General features: G+C 38.4%; 1 pseudogene; it reads right to left on the bottom strand.

The window, feature by feature from the left end:
* Nucleotides 1–3,491: 3,491 nt before the first annotated feature.
* LOC131250595 (exopolygalacturonase-like) lies at nt 3,492–5,028 on the bottom strand (annotated as a pseudogene).
* Between the last annotated feature and the right edge of the window lie 1,550 nt (nt 5,029–6,578).

The raw sequence follows: 6,578 nt of genomic DNA, 5'->3' as shown, positions 1-6,578 counted from the left end.
TGTATGACCGCCGTCCACTTCTCAACATTAGGGTCATCTAATACTTCCTGAAAGGTAGACGGATCCCCCTCATCTGTAATAAGGGTGAATATAATGTTCAAGTCATCAATGTATCTAACAAGTAATTTATGATCTCTTAGTGGATTCCTGCTCAGAGGTGGTTCCTCCACCTTCTCTTGTACCTTTATCGGGGCTCGAGCTCAGCCTGTGTTTCAACATTTTCAATCTCAACATCAATAACCGTTGATTTCTCTTATTCCTTTTGTTCTTCATTACGGAACATAGAATCCCCATCAAACCTAACATCGCGACTCAAAGCAATTTTCTGAGTGACCCAATCGTATAGCCTGTACCCTTTCATGCCATCACCATAGCCCACAAAGGTAAGTTTTTTGCCTTTTGGTCTAGCTTATTTCTCTCAATTGGCGATACATGAGAGTAAGCATCGCAACAAAAAATTAGCAAATATGAGTAGTCGACATCATGACCACTCCATGCTTTTTCTGAAATCTTATAGTCTATCGGCATAAATAGGGATCAATTTATCAGGTAACAAGCTGTGTTCACGGCCTTAGTTCATAACTCAAAAGCCCAATCCAACATTGTTCAACACGCTTCGGGTTCTCTTTAAGAGAGTCTAAGTCATTCATTCCGCCACACCATTCTACTTAGGTATGAGCCTCACTATATTATGCCTCACACCAGTCTGATTCATTCATTCCGTCTTTACAAAACTTGTTAAATTCCTTTGAAGTGAATTCACTTCCATTGTCTGTTCTTAGAACTTTTAGTTTCTGTCATATCTGCTTCTCAACCATCACATTTCACACTTTTAATGTGATGAATACATCGGATATATTTTTTTAAAAATAAACCCACACTTTTCTAGTATACATTTACAACGTGTGACAACCCCATACATATGAATGTATATACTCTAGCATAACCTTACAAACATACTTTCTACTATTAAAAGTTAGCTATGATTGTTTACCATATATATAATACTCGTATATATTAAAATCAACGCTTTTAAATATAGGAATCAAAGAATGATTGTAAAGTACCTTCATATCTTGCTTGTTCATTTGGCCTAGATGTGCATGCCACAAATGTGGCGATGTGAACTCCACTATAGATGTTGTATCTCCACCTAATATGATATTCCTGATTAACTTGTAATGGTTACCACTCCATTGTGCTTTTATTATTACGAGTGCTCCTTTAGAAACTTTAAGAACCTGATCAAAACCTGCGAACTTACAACCAAGTGCCTCCAATACCCTAAGCGAGATTAGGTTCTTCCTGAGGTCAGGAACGTGTCTCACCTCTGTCAGGATACGCTCCACCCTATCAAACATCCTAATACGCACCAAACCAATACCAACAACCTTATAGGCAATGACATTGTCTATAAAGACCTGTACACCATCACAGTCAATGTAGCTGGTGAACCAATCTCATTGAAAAGTCATGTGGTATGAGGCTCCCTATCCAAAATCCACTTGTTGCTGAGATACCCAGATTTGAATGTGATTAAAACATCACCGCCATTAAATTCTTCACTGGATTCCACTGTGTTGGCTTCCTTTGGGGTATTATTTGATTTTTCTCCCTTCTATGCCTTAGAATTCTGACAATCTTTCTTTATGTGTCATGTCATTCCACAATTCTAGCACTTCATCTTACCCTTCCCTTTCAACTTGAATCTCGATCGAGAATTTCACTTCTCCCATTAACAATTTCTTCCCTTGACAACCAACACATCTGTAGAGGTACACTTGCCACTGTCTTTCCTTCTCAATTGCTTCTTACGAAGGGTTGAGATAACATTTTCAACATCAATGGAATTCCTACTGTGGATCAAAGTGTCTATGAAATTCTTGTAAGACGGTGGAAGTGAAATCACTATAATTAAGCCTTGACCTTCTTTTCCAATCTTAACCTCCGCATTCGTCAGTTTATAAAGCAGTTCATTGAATATGCTCAAGTATTAATTGATATTAGACCCCTCTATCATCTTAAAATTATAGAATTATTTCTTAAGATACAGATGACTGCCCAAGGATTTCTTCATATACAAATTATCTAACTTCATCCTTACCCTTATGGCGGTCTTTGATCTAGGACATTGTAGAGAGCGTTGTCCACAAAATATAATTTGATTGAGGTTGTAACCCTCTCATCAAGTTCATCCCACTCTTCCTCACTCATAGATGCGGGATCCTTTGCCTTACCAAGGAGATCATGTTGCAATTCTTTCTAAAATGGAAGGCATCTCTTCTTAAGCTTACATAGTTCAAAGTTGTTTATACTGGTGAATTTCTCCATTTCGTACTTCACGTTAGACCCTTTCATTGACATGTTTCGTATTAAAACTCAAAACCCCAGCATTTTTCTCTGTAACCACTTATCGGGGATCGCGTGGAAGTAAACCTGAATTCAATCAAACAAGAAGAAATCAAATGCAACACAAACACAGAGATCACACGAAACCCTTGTACGAAAAAACCGCAGCACAAAGCGACATCGAATCCACTATGAAAATGAAATTACAAGAGATATGATGGATTTACGGATTTGAATAACCCTAAAGTCTATTCATAAAACCCTAGCTTTGCTCTCCCTCCTGCTCTAAAAGCCCCTTGTATGTGGTTCACCTTAATTCCCCCATTTACAACCCCATATATAAAATTATAACCGAATTAGGAATAAAAAATATGCACTTTCACAAAATCGTGCGCGTTTGTCCATAAGATCAATAGCTATCGAGATAGGGTCTGTCAATAGGATCAAGTAGCATTCCAAAAACTGTCTAGCGATGGAATTTTTTGAAATTTCTTGATAGGATCGATTGGACTGTCGATGGGATCTACATAGGCTCGATGGGATCGAGTGGTCTGTCAATGCCATCGATAGACCCTATTTTAAATAGATTGCTAAACACCTGGCAATAAACATCATGTGTGCCCTATGTTCGAAATCCAAGCCATACATGAAATTCACCATCACAAAAATTGTGCCAATGAAATTTTAAGCCACTTAGATACTTGGGTGGGTCACAATCTTAAGTTCATCCCAACTATTGGTATACTTAGATACCTCTCGATCTATTTGTTTTAATTTCTTCTTAAAATTTCATTTGCAGTTTATGCAATTTGATCCCAAAGAAAGCACCATCAATTTTGACATATTATTAGCCATTATAGAATTTCCAAGATTTTTGGTAATATTATTTACAAAAATTATCAAAGAGATAAAATGATGGAAGAAATAATGAAATTTATTAAAGTGTGGATGTAACAATGTAGATGGGTTCCCTTCCCACTTGCATGCATCAAGCCATGAATAGGAGTACAAAAATAAGACTCCTTATAATGGTAAGGGTGACTGCTCCCTGCAAATGAAATACGTAACATCGTTTTTCTTTCTTTCTTTCTTTTTTTTTTTCTTCAATATTGGGAAACTAACTATTGGAAGAATGAAGAGGATTAGAGGCAAGATGGAGGACTTTGTGGGCCAGAGGAAGTTCCCTTGATGTTAGAACATGAGGATGTGGCAGGTCCACCCAATCCGTTGTACACCAGGTTAATTAATGTTGCTTAGCTCCACATTCTGACATGGCACACCTTTACTGCACAAGAGATTAACTGCTACTTGAGATGTTGTACTGCCCCGGATGTTCATGAAGCTAATATCATTGATCTTAACCCGTGAAGGAGACTGGAAGCAAGAAAAGATAGAACACCAAACCATCGCAATGAGTTAGTATTTCTTTTCATTTTTATATCCTTAGAGAATTCTAAAACACTCTATGTTAGTAATATCACTCATGACGAGTTAATAAAATACCTCTTGGGCACAAGAAGTATATGGGCAATATTCTTGGTTTATGATGATTGGATTATAGACATTGTTCATGACTATATCTAGGAACTTGAAATTTGATGCAGATAAAATAGAGGAGTTTTGCCATGTCTTGATCCTTATGCCATTGGTGGTGCCTGTGAGTGTGCAATTCCTCACATTTACACCGACAACATCACCTTCGTTGGGGTATTTTCCAAGGCTGCCAATACTAATACCATGCCCTGGTTCACATAAGACATTGGAGATGGAGATATTGGAGTTGTCGGGCCCAATAGAGAAGCAATCATTACCCGTGCCTATCATAGAACTAGAGATCTTTACCCCACTTGAGTCTCCTATATGGATACCATTTATGTTAGGGCTGTCCCCAGGCGCAGAAATGTTAATGGATTGGATCTTGATGTTCTTGCAGCTAAACATGTTCATGTGGAAGAATTTGCTATTAACTGAAGATATGCTACGAATGGTTGCATCTGTAAGAAAGCTGAACCTTAAGGATTGTGATTCAAAGAAACCCAACTAGTCATTTCTTCTCATTATTCATCTTCATGAATGCATTGTTGGAAACTAGCTATGAAAGATAAACTTACTGTTGGTAAGAGCTTGCATTTCACCATCTTGGGGCATTGATTGTGTGGCCAAGCTAAAACTCCTTGCCCATCAAATGTTCCACCATCCGTGATCATCAAGCCATTTATGTATTGAAATTCTACCCAGCCATCTTGAACTTCTCAAGACTGGGTGCCTTCACCCCTCTGGATACTTGAAATGCCACGGGGCCCTTGCATGGCCCTTTGGAATCAAAAGCCTTCCCATACCATCCCATACACACACCTCCTTCCAAGCATCCAAGAACGCCTACAAATATATGAATGCATAAATAACTTCAATTATTGTTCTTCTGCTATATTCTAATAAAATGTACATGTTGTTGTGTAGTCGTTCGCTTGCTTACCTTCTATTATCTGTTTTATCATGTGCAATTACACCAAAATTCTTCACATTAAAAACTTTCGCTGGTAAATTGCCACCCATGCAAATAAGAACAACAAACAAGTTAATCGAAGATTCCATTTCAAATTCATCTCTTGAATCAAGAACAATGTGCTTTGAGATTGTGATTTCTTCTGTTTTAAGGATGGAATGAGAGGATTCCATTTGTTCTGGTTATTTATAGAGCATCGGAGGAAGATCTTGACCTCTACTTCTCCAACTCCTTTTAGTTTTTTAAGTTCTAACCACTTACCTTCCTTGCCATGTCAGGGACAAGTAATTAGCATAATTCCAATCATGACATTAGAAATGGTGCGGTCCAGATATCTCCATACCGCATGCTTGAGAGTAGAAGATGGGGACCGTGGATCTGGTATGCCCTGCCACTGATGAGCTGTATAGCTAATTTTTTTTTGCATAAAATGGATGATAATAGCTGTCATCGGGGGCCGTTAAGTGGACGGTAGAAACCAAAAGTTCTCTAGGGTGGACATTTTGATGAGGGTTTTTGAACCACATAACAGCTATGGTAGGGTTGACTATGTGGACGGCCCTGATCTACTGTTTAACCTGGAGAAATTTCCGACTGTACGACCCATTTATGGCCCATTCCCGAGACGAAGCCCACCTCATTTTACTTTCCAAGAGTAAGCCCCGGATGTACGGACGCCTTCCAAAATGTCGAAAATGGCCTTGGTTTTTCCTTCAAGCGGATCGGCTGGTGCTCGAGGACGGGCGCTGACGCTCGAACTCCGAGTTGTACGAACGGTTCAAAGGAGATCAACGTTACATGGGCCCAACAGTTATGTATTTATTATATCCACAACGTTCATCAATATTTTGAGATCATTTCGGAGCATTATCTAAAAAAAAAAAAAATCATATCCAAAGATCAACTGGACCACACCACAAAGAGCAGCAGAAAATTGATTTTCACCGTTGAAACTTTTGTAGGGCCCACCATAACATTTATTTTCCAGCCAATCTATTCATAAGGTCACAGAGACCTGGATGAAGAGGAAAAACACAAATTTCGTAATGATCCAAAACTTCCGTGACCCCTGAAAGGGTTTTAACGGTATACGTTCAATTCCCCACTGCCTTTTACCGTGTGGTCCACTTGATTGTTAGATCTATGTTATTTTTCGTCTCAACCCTTAATATGAGTTCACCAAATAGATGGACGGTTTGGATATAACACAAACCTCATGATGGGACCCACAAAAACAATACAGGAAAAAAAATGCCGCAGCAGTGTGGCAGATTTATTTATTTATATATATTTTTTTCTTTTTTCACGGGAAGAACTTTTGCTCCCTTACATATAAGTATATAAAAATATTTTCTTATTTCTTAATTTATTTCTTTGTCTATTTATTTAACAAGCATATCTCCTAGACTAGAATGAGTAACTTACCATAACATATATAATTTTGGGGTAGGAGAAGCTAATTTAGCCAACCAACATAGTAATTTTTCAAGATTCCATCCGGTCTGGTTAAAAATTCACTTCACGGTCAATTCACTTCACTTCACGGCCATTTCTACGCACTTCGCGGTCATTTCACTTCACTTCACCGTCATTTCCATGCATTTGATGGTCATTCCCGGCGATTTCGTGTTGATTCACGGTCAATTCAATGCACTTCACGGTCAATTCACTTCACTTCATGGCCATTTCCACGCACTTCGCGGTCAATTCACTTCACTTCATC

The sequence above is a fragment of the Magnolia sinica genome, chromosome 7 (assembly GCF_029962835.1).
Source record: "Magnolia sinica isolate HGM2019 chromosome 7, MsV1, whole genome shotgun sequence".
Lineage (NCBI taxonomy): Eukaryota > Viridiplantae > Streptophyta > Magnoliopsida > Magnoliales > Magnoliaceae > Magnolia > Magnolia sinica.
This window is presented reverse-complemented; position numbering and strand designations above follow the sequence as displayed.